General features: G+C 35.3%; 1 long non-coding RNA gene across 4 annotated transcripts in view; it reads left to right on the top strand.

Annotated features, from left to right (window-relative positions):
* LOC137488255 (uncharacterized) overlaps positions 1-14,503 on the top strand; it is an 84,444-nt gene that overhangs the window by 41,697 nt on the left and 28,244 nt on the right. Inside the window, exon 3 of one of the 4 annotated variants that reach the window (XR_015514748.1) lies at positions 3,285-3,878. The exons of the other annotated variants lie outside the window; for them this stretch is intronic. This is a non-coding gene — a long non-coding RNA (uncharacterized LOC137488255). Of the gene's footprint in view, positions 1-3,284; positions 3,879-14,503 lie in introns of those variants that run through there. 4 annotated transcript variants of the gene reach the window in all.

Below are 14,503 nucleotides of genomic sequence, written 5' to 3' on the forward strand. Positions count from 1 at the left end.
ATCCTCCGAGATGATCCCAGGCCATCTAAGAGACTTGGACACTTCAGCATGACCTGGGTCTTCTCCATGGCCTCCTCCCGGTAGGACATGCCTGGAACACCTCTCTAGGTAGGTGTCTAGGAGGGATGCGAAACAGATACCTGAGTCACCACAGCTGACTTCTCTCGATGTGGAGGAGCAGCAGCTCCACTCGGAGCTCCTCACAGGGTGTGCTCTGCCACCCTGCGAAGGAAATTTATTTTGGCTACTTATATCCAAGATCTTGTCCTTTTGGTCATAACCCAAAGCTCATGACCAAAAGTTAGAGTAGGAATGTTTGACTGGTAAATTGAGAGCTTTAGTGCCTTTACCACAACAGACTGGTTCATCCACGGTACTTTTTTTTTTGTAAACCAAGAACATTTGTGAGGTCTCTGCATTTGCTTGATCATCCCTATAAATTGCAGTGCTTATATAAATGTTAATATTGCAGGCGTGAGTGGAGATGTGTGTGATGTGGTGAAGGCTGCTGTGTGATTATGGCTGTGCAGAGTGAGGGCTTCCCTGCTCAGAAATACAGCAATACACTCACAGTCCTGTAATCCAGACGCCACACACACGCTTTTCCTAATGTGCTTCAACCCTGCATAGTGAAATGGAGAAATATCGTAATAATCCACTTATCAGGAAAGAGCACATTCCGATAATCCTGCCTGCTAAAATGAGCTGCTGTTTTTATTTATTTATTTATTTTATTTTTACTATGACAACGTTAGCTGTTGCCCTGAGTCTTCCATGATGGGTGGAGAAATGTTGAGGTGTCTCTTTAAGAGTGATCTGCTCCGTGGAGTACAAGTTCAGCAGATTATGTCCACAAAGGCAGTTTGAAGTGCATGTGGTTTTTTTTTTCTTCACATGTCTCTGGGTAGATTTGTGTTTCTGCTCTGAGACTGAAACTGCGTTTTTATGAGCCAGCAGGAGCTCAAATTAAACCTTACCAAGAGTGTGAACAAATAAAAAAGTGCAAAATCATCATTTTTTTAAATGGGGATTAGGACTGCACAGTACAAAGTTTCAGTATTGATATTGCAATGTGATCATTCACTAGTCACATCCCAAGATATGCAAAGTCAGTGTTACACTGAAAAAAATTATACATTGAATTTACTAAATGTTTTTTAAGGTTAAAGGTTGCAAATAACTTGTATGGACTGAATTTAAACAAACAAATTAAGTTAAACATTACTCAATTTAATGTGTTTGTTTAATTTCAGTCCATATACATTGTTTGCAGCCACTTACCTTAAAAAAAAAAGAGTAAATCCAAAAAATAATTTGCATGTCTATCATTTGCATGTGTTTTTGAGGCATGTGACTGTATGAGATTTTAAAAGCATTCAGGCATAAGGAATTTTAATTTTAATAATGACTAATTTAATAAAATTATTTTTATTTAATTTCTGTACCTGAATACTGTCAGAAAACGATAAAACAATTGTATCAATCAATTGTATTTTTTTCTACTGTGTTTATACGTGTTTGGTAGATTGTTTTTAAAGTTTTTTGCAGATGCACACCCACTACATAATCATCCCATTCAATCTAAAATTAGAAACTCATTCAAAATAGAAATATTCAAATCATCTGGTGAAATTATATTCATATAGCAGTATATATTGAAAATAAAAACTAACTATTGCAATGTTAGATTTTTGCAATTTCATGCAGCCCTATATTGGGATAGCCATTTTTTTCAGAAATATGTACTAGTCTTTATCATAAATGATAAATTTCATAAATGAATAATCATAAAAAAATAATTAAATGACACACTTGTTTTTTTTTATCAAACAATATTTTCTTTTTGTTCATTATTCACAAGCCTATGCATAATGTGCAGTTTTGTTGTTGTTATGGAAAACATTTTAAAATCTGTGCTAGTCTGCATGTTCTAAAGTGGCACATAATGCTTTATTTTGTGAGCTCAGTATACTAAAGAGTTTTTTTTTAATACTCAAATAATTATTACAGTTAAAATTTTGTGCACTTCAATTTGAAAGTGTGGCCATTAACTGTTTTTATTAAAGCTTTCAATGTTTTTAATTACTCCTCCTCATGTCATTACAATTTCCTCATCTTCGGAAAGCAAGATATGCCGCTGAAATCTGAGAGCTCCCTCATCCTCCATAGACTGATACAGTTCTGAGATGTTGAAAGTACAAATAAAGGAACCAAAAATATTGACAAAACATTGAATGTGACTTTAGAGGTTCAACTTTGATCTTATGAAGCTCCAAGAACACATTGATGGCCTATATCTTCCACGTCAGTTCTTCTATCCTCTATAGAATATAACAGTCAAGAGACGTTCAGGGTCCAAAAAGGAACCAACCCAGCAGATACAGGACATCAGATTGATGTTGTACCCCAACGTCATGGGGACGTTGCATTTTGTTTGGTAATGAAAATCTGGTCAACGTCAGAATCCAACATCAGCCCAACATCAATTTCCAACCTAAAATCAACCAATACCTGATGAATAAATGCCATTATTTAACATCAATATGACGTTGGTTTAAGATGTTAGCTTGACATTGGATTTTGGTCACTTTCCAACACAACCTAAAATCAACCAATTATCAACGTCATTTAACGTCATTATTGGACATCAAAATAACGTTGTTCTTGGATGCTGGCTAGACATTGAATTTTGGTCAAGTGATGTCACGAACCTAACCTAATAATAACGTCTTATGATGTTGTGTGCCTGCTGGGAAAAACCTTGGCAAAATATTCCATGTGACTTTGGTGGTTTAACTATAATCATATGAAGCTCCAAGAACTGTAAATATGATATTGTTGGCCTATGTCATTCATGTCAGGGTGGAATTTACTACGAGCAGTACAATCCATAAGACATGCATAATTATGGGTTAAACCAAATGCAGATTTAAGTATTTGCAGGACCAAGTTACATATAATGTCAATGTAAGTGCGCGAATACGGGTGAACTTGATTTTGCAGATCATTTAAATCTTAAATATAAATATTTGCCACAAGTTATTATTTTTTTTTTTTTACTCGAGTCGAAAAATTCCATGAGGCGGAAAAAACACCCCACAAATAAACTACAGTGCTTTTTTTTTTTGGGTGTAAAAACTGTTAGGAAGGTTCATTGTTTGAATTTTTGACATCTCAAGGGTTTTCTGTCTACGGAGGATGCACAAGCTTGTATTTTTCTCTTGGCTCTGCAGGTGCTGTAAGTGATTTACTCATAAAGTCTCTCTCTTGCATCTCCTCTACAGACCACCTCTGATGCAGTACTGAATAATCTCTACACACTGAATTAAGGATATTATTGTTCTCAGCTTAGCTGCTTTTGTTGCTGGATTACTGACTCTGTGTGCAGTGCACTGGATTTCTCCATTGGGAGGCCAGTAAAACCTGTAATGCTGGGCTGATTCAGTGTTGAAGTCGGATCACACTTAATCTAAATGTCATCTATATCACAGGAAGAGTGTGGCTTTTTGATCAATAAGGCTATTTACTGAGGATTTGACCCTGTTTAGTGTCTTTACAGTCTGTATCAGTGTGAAGAAAGGATGCTGTTTGTTGAATTATTAATGGAAGGCATTAAATGTATATTAAGGCGACTGGAAGAAAGGATATGGGGCTTTAAAAGAGCCAGTCACCTTACATGGAAAAACCCTTTTAGACACTATTATAGAAATTATTTTTTATTTCTGACAGTTGACAGAGGAAATATGTGTAATTTTATTAAGTTGGACTAGATTCAATTCAATTCATTTTACCTTTATATGTATAGCACTTTTACAATGTAGATTGTGTCAAAGCAGCTTCACATTGAAGATCATTAAAAATTAAACAGTGTCAGTCCAGTTTTCAGTGTTTAAGTTCAGTTCAGTTTAGTTCAGTTCAGTGTGGTTTAATAATCACCACTGAGAGTCCAACCACTGAAGAGCAAATCCATCGATGCGCAGCTCTACAGGTCCCGAACCATGCAAGCCAGTGGCGACAGCGGTGAGGAATATCTATAATATCTGATGCCTAAATAAAAATGTTTTTAAAGGGATATATCACTCTAAACTGGAAAGTTTGACATCGTTTACTCACCCTTGAGTTGTTTAGCACAAGATAGTTTGAAGAAAAACTGGAAAATTAAGTATTGATTTCCATGTTATTTGTTGTTCTGACTATGAAAGTCAGTGTTACAGGTTTTCAACTTCCAAATATCTTCTTTTGTGTTTAACAGAAGAAAGAAACTTGTTTTGGAAGTTTTGAAACCACTCGAGGGTGAATAAATTGTGAGTTTTTATATATATATATATATATATATATATATATATATATATATATATATATATATATATATTATTCCTTTAAATGTGTTCAAGTATACATTTAGATTTTAAAAAGACAAATGTACTGCAAACAATGCCTAAATCTTTATCTACAATGAAAACAGAAAAAAGTTAATTGGTTGAGGGATAAAACTCTTACATTTTGTGTTACATAAAGTTTTATATTTACTGAAAAAAAAAAAATATTTATTATGATTGTCAAAAATTTGCTTTATGAACTGCACTAAAATCAACATTAAACAACGGTGGGACGGAGCACCCAGAGAAAACCAACGCGAACAAGGGGAGAACATGCAAACTCCACACAGAAATGCCATCTGGCCCAGCCAGCCAAACCAGTGACCCTCTTGCTGTGAGGCACTTGTGCTACCAACTGCGGCATTTTATTTTATTTTATTTTATTTTATTTTATTTTATTTTATTTTATTTTATTTTATTTTATTTTATTTTATTTTAGCTACCAAGAACTAAGGAGTGCCTGTCCAAAAGGCTACCAGGAGTTTTAAAATGTAAAAAATTTTGGCCATAAAGAATCAAGGTTATTACATCACTGTTCATATATTGAGAAAACATCAATCTGTCGTTTTATAGGTTTTTCTTTGTATGTACTATAGTCGAGCAGCTGAGTCAGAATGCAATGAGAGAATATTGCAGCTAATTGAAAGCGGTTACACATTGAAGAGTGTTTGCTGGAAACAGCCCTAAGCCACACAGAGGCAAAGAGTAGAGAAAAAGAGCCTCCCTGCACAACAATCAAGCCTCTCAGTCAAATCAGATTTTTTTTTATTTTAATTTATTTTATTTTAATTCATATAATTTTATTTTATTTCCTTGATTAAGTTTCTGTATTTGTACACATTATACTGAAAATAGTCACCCAGAGGCATTACTAAGATTACTATGTGAGTGACTTGCTCTAAAAAAGACTTGTATTTGTGTGTGTGTGTGAGTGTGTATAGCTGCGTGGAGTGATTTGATTCACACTGACGGGTTATGACCTTGTAAACTGGCCTGTAGTCAGAAATCTCATGGAAAACACAGACACACATCCACTAACTGGTGTGAACTCAGGTCACCACTGTTAAGCTGTTTTCTTTAGATCATCTTCGTATGTTGAGATGCACTGATCAGCTGGACAGAAATGAGAACTCATTACTGTATCCTTTTTTTCCCTTCATTCCGCCCAATCTGAATCCAGATCCAGACTTTACTTTAAACTGCACCATAATCATTTTATAGTACAAAGTGTGTAAAGAAGCATTAAGAGTAAAGAAGCTGATGGCTTGCATGCATTCACTTTAACAACACAAACTAACACTATATATAACAACCTTGAGAGAAAAAAAAAAAAAAAAAAAAAAAATATATATATATATATATATATATATATATATATATATATATATATATAATTTATTTATTTATTTAATTATTTATTTTTATTTAATTATTTATTTTTATTTATTTATTTTTTTTTTCCCAAGGTTGTCGGAAGTGCCCATGATATCAATATTTAGCATGTTCATTATCATGATATATTGAACTATTAAATATCAGCACGTCTACAAGCTTGTCAGTTTGTTGTTTGGATTGATAAAGTGCAGTGGTTACCTCTAATTAATAAATAAATCATTGCAGATTGTTCAGCATTGTGATTAAACAAATAAACTTGTTCACTTTGTACTCACATGTATTTATTTCTATCTTTAAAAAAGAAAAAAAAAATTATCTTATTTATTAATGTATCAAAATTGGCCAGTTTGCTAATAGAAAACTTCAACTGTACTCTATAATCAATATATATCATTTATTTATTTATAAGTAAATGTATGTATTTGTTTTTATTTTTCATTTGTTTAAATAATGTATTGCCTATTCTGGCCACTTAAATTTATTTTAGCTACCAAGAACTCAGGAGTGCCTGTCCAAAAGGCTACCAGGAATTTTAAAATGTAAAAAAATTTGGCCATAAAGAATCAAGGTTATTACATCACTGTTCATATATTGAGAAAACATCAATCTGTCGTTTTATAGGTTTTTCTTTGTATGTACTATAGTCGAGCAGCTGAGTCAGAATGCAATGAGAGAATATTGCAGCTAATTGAAAGCGGTTACACATTGAAGAGTGTTTGCTGGAAACAGCCCTGAGCCACACAGAGGCAAAGAGTAGAGAAAAAGAGCCTCCCTGCACAACAATCAAGCCTCTCAGTCAAATCAGACATTCTGAACCCTATGGAGAATTAAGGTATTTGCAAGCCAAAGGAAAAAAGAAAAAAGGTTTTATTTGCACTTTTGAAGGAGTCTTGGGGCCGTTTACACTGCTGATGGACAGGATGAGAGAAGCTCGCTTGTGCTTTGATGTTTGAAGAGAATTGTGTAAATTGTGTGTGGATTGTATGAGTGTTGGGTAACGATTACCGGTTCCCACCATGTTGAGCAGATTATATAGTGTTTGATGATTCTGTGGGATGCCATTCAAATTTATATGCCTTATTTCAGATTTTAGGTGGTGTGGAGTGATCCGAAATGGCATTTTTAAGATTTAAAGAACATTTATATTAAGTGTTTTTTTGTAATTTTATTTCACTACCTGTAAAAGACAGTCCAGTATTTGTTCATTTCCTTTTTTATGGAGGTATTTTATGAAAAGGTTCATGTATTAGTCCTATGACAGAGCTAACAGCATAGATGAAGGTGAAATAAATATTTTCATTTGTTAGAATTTATTTTAATTTGTTTCCCGCTCCAAATATATGACTTCAAGTGATCATTACATTTCGAATGTGTTCCTAATAAGGAACTCATCCATAAATGAGGAATGAATCAAGATATTTGAATATTTTCTAAACATCAAATTTTTTTTTTTTTGATGGTTTATCGCTTACCCGAAGTCACCTAAAGTCAGTATGCTGGCCAGTTACATCTGCTCACGCACGCATCCTCACCAGTTCTGGTTCTTGGATAAGAGGATATAACTGTAATTTCCTTTAAGTGATATTACGCCACCCCATGCTTGCTCATACATAAAGTTTGATTTAGCTGCTAGATTATATCATACTAAGTCAATGATTGTCAGAAATCAACAGGTCTATAATGCTGTGCCTATGCTCTAGCGGTGTGAACCTATACTGGTCTCGCGGCTCGGTTTGGTTACGATTATCATGCCATCGATTCGGTTCAATTTGATATCTCGATGCATCACGGTGCATTGACGATGCTTTCCATACACAGTGTTATATTTTGGGGGTGGCTATAACAAGCTGTCTGTATAAACACAGTCTGTTTCAATACCGTATTACCATCATAAAGTATTAAATATCCTTTATTTAATGTCTACAAAAACGTATGTGTGGTTGTCATCTCGGGACAGTGTGGAGGAGAGAGGGAGGGGGAGAGGGAAAGGTGACGTGACGCGACGCGCTCCAAATTGTCCTGCGGTTCGGCAGTATTTCCGGTTTCGACTGAACAGAAGGGAGACGTAGTTAATATGAACGAGAGGTCTGCATTAGAGCTGAAGATCTTTGCCCGAACCCAGAGAGACCCGAAAAAATCCAAATCCCTGCATTAAAATCCATCCCTGCAAAGGTGTAACAAATGATGACAAAGTAGTTAAAAAAAGTGAATTTTGACGGCGGTCAAGCCAGTCACTTGCTCAGAAGGAGCGGTCATTCCAGCCAGGTATTTAGGCGGTCGCTCATACACTGCGTATAACGGTAGAGCCCTAAACCGCAACCTGACAGGTAAAAAGACGAGGCCATTCGCTACACTGAAACTGCTGTCATGGAAAATTAAATGGATGTTCCTGACTGGTAGAAGTTGAACAAACAATCCTACCCAAAACTTGCAAAATCAGCCAGATCAGAACTCTACATCTCGGCCTGTAGCCGCAGGAAAGGGTGTTCACTGCTGCTGGATGCACCATGAGTGCAAGACTGCGCTAAAGCCAGTGGATTTTGTTTCTCCACAAACACACGTAGCCTAATACGACATGTCTTTGGACTTGTGGGGAAACCAGAACACAGAGAAAACCCACACGAACACAAGGAGAACATGCAAACTCCACACATAAAATTAACCTTTTATTTTATCATGGGGGTTAATATTAAATCCCAAACTTCTTCAATTTGTGTATTTGCATGGTGAAACTTGCAACTGTTTCAGCAGAGACAATACATTTAATCTAAAATAATAAGTTTAGACATGGAATATTTAAAGTATATTGAAGCAAAAGATAAATGTACAGTAGAGGGACATAACACTTAATTTCTTTATTTGAAAAATAATAATAATTTATTTTTTTTATTTAACTTATTCAACTTTTTTTTTAGTTCATAATAATATTGTATTTTTCTATGCTGGCGGTTATATAAAAGCCTAAACTACAGTACTTGTACAATAAAATGCAGTACTGATAATGTACTAAGGCACATCATTCCTAACCAAAACAATGACAAAAGTTTGTGAAACTAATTTGAAATAAAAATGGTAAATATTAAATGTATTTATTTATTTATTTGAATTTTTTTTGTTTTTTTACATTCAAATACTTCTAAGACAGAGTAAAATTTAATTTAACCATGGTAAACTACAGTATTAAAAAAGCACAATATATGCCATTCATGTACATCACTTCAGGACACATTTAACTATAATTGCTATGAGCTGCAACATCCTCTAAGCCAGACTTTCACACACTCACAGCTGCTATAATGTTAGTAATGATATCAGATGCCATGTTTTCAGCATGAGATACAGATGGATCATATGTTATGCAGTGTGACATGTCTCTGCTGTGGATTTGTGTCCCTCAGACCTGCTTTGACAGACAGATCTCATCTTGTCGTCGCCCTCAGCTCTGTCCTGCTGACCCAATGGCTCTTTCTTCTCGCCTCCAGGGTGAACGTGGACTTTTAAATGTGCCATATCCTTGCCAGCAGCCAAAGTTAGTCTCATAGACATGATGTCTTTGAGGGCATGTGACCTGAAATCACCTCCCCTGTCATCTTCTGTCTTGAATATGCCATGCTTTCTCTCTCAAATCAGTCCCTTTTTTTTGTCTTGGAGGTCTCTGTGCCGCAAAACATGCTTTTTTTACTTCGAGTTTTTGTCTTGTTTTTAATTCTTAAGTCAAGGAGCTTTTACTAAACAGGTTCAAACTATTGCTTAATTTTCAGAAATAACTCTTTGGATATTGTACACTACCTGACGAAAGTCTTGTCATCGGTCCTAGTTGTAAAAGCAACAAATAATAACTTGACTTCTAATCAATTGTTGAACTGCATCCCCACCATTACAAATACTGCAGAAGACCTATTGGAACCAGCATGAACCCAACGTTCTTAGAGCAATCAATCAAGTTTGGTGAGGGAAAAATCATGGTTTGGGGTTACATTCAGTAGGGGGCACGTGCAAGATATCTGCTGAGTGGATGACAACATCAACAGCAGAGGTATCAAGACATTTGTGCTGCCCATTACACTACACAACACAGGAGAGGGCAAATTCTTCAGCAGGATAGCGCTCCTTCCCATACTTCAGCCTCCACATTAAAGTTCCTGAAAGCAAAGGAGGTCAAGGTGCTTCAGGATTGGCCAGCCCAGTTACCAGGTATGAACATTATTGAGCGTGTCTGGGGTAAGATGGAGGAGGCATTGAAGATAAATCTAAAGTATCTTGATTAACTCTGGGAGTCCTGCAAGAACTTTCTTTGCCATTCCAGATGACTTTATTAAGTTATTTGAGTCATTGCAGAGATGTATGGATGCAGTCGTCCAAGCTCACGGGAGTCATACACAATATTAACTCTTTTTCCACTGCACCATGACTTTATATTCTATACTGTACATTAGAGCTGCACAATGAATCGAAAAAAGGTCACTATCTTGATTTGACGCCTCTACATCCAGCTTTTTTACGATTTTGTCAATCATATTTTCAAGTTCAATATTAAAGAAAAGGTTGCCGCACGAGTCTTCACGTTGTTCTACATAGGTTGCTCAGTGACATGGACACCTCTAAATAATGTTGAAAGTGTCAAATGCTGTATTTATAAGGTATAATTCACCCAAAAACGTAGTTTCTGTCTTCATGTAATGATGTATTCACGGCTGCGAAATCACACGTGACGTTCACTGCTCACTGTGAGCTGTTACCAAAGAGACGGGCGTATGCCCTACTTAATGATAGACGCGTGCACATCTACTTTAGTAAACAACCTGCATAGGCTGTGAATAACATTAAGTGTGTGGCACAGAGCAATTGTTTGGGAGCCGCGCCGGAAGTATGAACGGCACTAAGCAGTAAAAATGACACCGAAAGCAGAGTATTTTTAGAGTAATGTTTACGGCAAGCATTAAATATGTTTTTCTTTCAAAGCTAACTCATTGTTGTGCATGAGAATAACTGTTTAACAGTTCAATTCAATTCACCTTTATTTGTATAGCACTTTTACAATGTAGATTGTGTCAGCAGCTTCACATAAAAGTTCATAGTAAATTAAAATAGTGTAGTTTAGTTTTAAAGTTTAAGTTCAGTTCAGTTTAGCTCAGTTCAGTGTGGTTTAATAATCACTACTGTGAGTCCAAACACTAAAGAGCTAATCCATCGATGCGCAGCTTACAGATCCAGAACCATGCTATCTAGTGGCGACAGCGGCGAGGAAAAAACTTCACCAGTTGGCAAAAGTAAAGAAAAAAAAAAAGCCTATGAGAAACCAGGCTCAGATGGGTACAACAACAGTGTCACTATAACTACTCTAGCCTATGTTTAATATAATGCAAGAGGGAATCTGATAATGACAAATGTCTGATTTTACCAGTGAATAAATGGTCTAATAATGTCCTCAACAACAGATTGTAAATATATGACTTAACCATTCTAATTCAACGTCAGAATTATAAATAGTTGTATTCTGATGTCATCACATTACTGTGCATTAACAACCAGGACAAATTTAAAGTCTGTTCAAGTCCACCATTCAAAGTCTATTCAAAATTGAGCATTTTAACCAACTGTAGACCTACACATAATATTATTATGGTTGTTTTACCATGTTTGTGGAATAATAACAACAATAGCCTTCTCATATTAAGCTTTATTTAACATCTACAGAATCGTGAGAAAATCCTGATCTTTGTTTTAAGCAAAAAAAATCACGATTCTCGTTTTAGCCAGAATCATGCAGCTCTACTTCTACATGATTTCTATTAAGTGACGAGACTTTTGTCTAATTAGAACCTTACTGTCCAAATTAATAAAAAAAATTAAGGCATGATCATATTTTATGTTGGTAAAAAATCGTAATCTAAAGACCTTTGCCTTTCATATAAGCCACTTATATATCAAATGATTAATTAAAAGTCAAGTTATTTTTTATTGTTCCTAAAACTTGCACTGATGGCAAGACTTTTGTCAGGGGAGCGTGGGGAGCAGAAAGAGCGGAATGATCAGCTTAGGAACACGAGGTGGGAATCGAACTTGGGTCACCATGAACACCGGAGTGCCATGTGTCGACGCATCAACCAATACACTATTGGCGCCGACATATGGATCTTGAAAATTAAAATTTGCGTACCGATTGGTATCCAACTTGATACCGTAAATAAATGGTGAAATCGAAAAACTGAACCGTGAGAAGTCTGTTGGTGCCCCCTTAATCCATTGACTGACATGTACTGTATATAAAATTTAAAACACGAAAAGTCAAAGTTGTTTTATGTACTCTCAAGGGCCCTCTGGTGGCCACAGAGCCCTAAGCAGCCACTTAGTTCGCTTATGCTTGGGGCCAGCTTTGCCTATTGTGTAAAGCGCCGTATAGAAATAAACATGACCTGACTTGACTACAGTTTATTGATCTTTCAATGCCAAAGGCGATTCTTTTTTTTTTGTTTCATTAACCAGGTTTCCAATGATCTGAAGCCCTTCTCTGACAGACTCTCTGACTTCAGCACAGTTGAACATTTATGCTAATGAATTCAGGCCTTCGTGAAAACCACAGGCTGCTAAAACGTCCTCTATGTACTTACAAGGTGAAATTGGAGATGTAATTTAACTGAGAGAGAGAGAGAGAGAGAGAGAGAGTAGTGAATGTTTAAAATTTAAATCTGAAATTTGAAAACGTGAAATATTTAAATCAAACAAAAAGATTGTAAAGTTCTTTACAGAGTGCTGAAAGGACTCAAGCTTGTCTTCAGAGTGCTGATAGCCATGTTATATTATTTAACAGGTACGTAAGTGAAGCATGAGCTTGTGTAAATTGGGACTTTTAATAAATTGGGACAAAAAAGTAATATTTATATTATTATATTATTATTATTATTATTATTATAAAAGTATGACTTAATGATTGATATTGATGCATGATGCATTTAAAGCTCACCCACTTATTTAATATATATATATATATATATATATATATATATATATATATATATATATATATATATATATATATATATATATATATATATATATGAGAATTACAAAATAAGAATGATGAGAAATCCTTTTTTTTTGGCCTCTGTATATGGGTCAATAATGAAAATTATGTGATTTATTTATTTGTTTTTAGCAGAGTTTATGATTTATTAGTAATTATTTATTTTAGTAAGGGGCAGATTTAGTGATTTTGAAGGTCTCAAATCAATCTAAGCATATCCAGCCTTGAGTCCTTTTGCATCCTTTTATTTATTTGTTTATTACATTTTTCACTCAATCTTCTTTTCTGTAGTCAATGCTGAATAAAAAAAAAAATACGTTGAAATGTATTTGTTGACCCTCGACATACAAAATATGATAGAAAAATTATATATACACTTTATGAAAATGTATAGATATTTATTGGGGGGGCCTCATATATTGGGGTCCTAAGCGGCCACTTACAGGTTAAGTCTGCCTTGTGTGTGTTGAGGAGATGAGTTAGACACTGGGCAGAGTCAGGTTATGATCTGTGTTCTGGGTCGTGGCATTGAAGTATCACTCTGCTCCAGGCTTTGGGCCAACACTAACTCTTTCCCAAGTTTGTCATCTCTCTCTTCTCTGAATGATGAATGAATCAGACATACTCAAGCAACTTAATAAATCCATTATTCCAGTGCTTTGCTGTGGTTTTTCCCTTCATTTTCACCTTGCTTTTGCTTCCTTGTAGTCTGCAGATTTCTTAAAGGCGCAGGAGGTGATTGTCTTCAGAAACATTTATTGTTGTGCTTTTAAAGTTTAAAGTTTAAGTTTAAAGTTTAAAGTCTCTTCACATTCCAATAGTAATGATTAAAGTAAATGATCTAAATTTATTTATATGTATTTTTATATTCTGAGTAAGGCATGAAACAAAACTATTAAATATTGTCTGGCTGATAATTCCTATAACCCTGATAAGTAGCCCAAACTGTCTGTCAACAAATGCAGATTTGTACATCTGTGCATCTCTTTTCAGATCTGCTCGTGTATGTGCACACGAGTGACAGCGGTAAAATTAAATTCGGAATCAATATTAGAGCTACTTTTGCACACAGGAGGACGGATGACACCGTGGCTGATGTAGGTTTTATAACTCTTTTGGTCATGCAAAGCTTATGTAGATTGTGTAGACGTGCTCCCTATATTGTTTACTTTGAATATTCAGTATAAAATAGTATGTAAGTATGGCTTAGTAATAAGAGTAACTCCTGCGACCCCGCCGGCCAACCACTAAGCATACAGTACGTTAGTCGATTTAAGCCGCCTTTCCACTGCACACAACATTTGTACGAAACTGTCAGAGTACACCACCTTGTGGCAGTCGCACGGAATTTTCAGTTTTGTCGTGAACCATGGGAGAGAAACTGTTCTTGCAGTGTCCGAAATAAAGGAGTGCAAAAGCAAGAGCCTTTGCTCTCTCTACGTTGACTATGATTGAGTAAATGGAATACCAGAAACTCATAGGCCGCTAAACATTTTTTGAGGGTATTTTTAAAACCCACTCATGTAGAAATGTTTATATATATATATATATATATATATATATATATATATATATATATATATAGATATAGATATAGATATGTATCTCCCGCACACGGACCTGCTTAGACAACACTGCAATACATCACATTGTGATACGGTCTAGTCGCAGGAGTTCAAATATTTCAATGTATCCGCAGCTTAAA

This window comes from Danio rerio, chromosome 18, assembly GCF_052040795.2.
Source record: "Danio rerio strain M-AB ecotype USA chromosome 18, GRCz13ab, whole genome shotgun sequence".
NCBI lineage: Eukaryota > Metazoa > Chordata > Actinopteri > Cypriniformes > Danionidae > Danio > Danio rerio.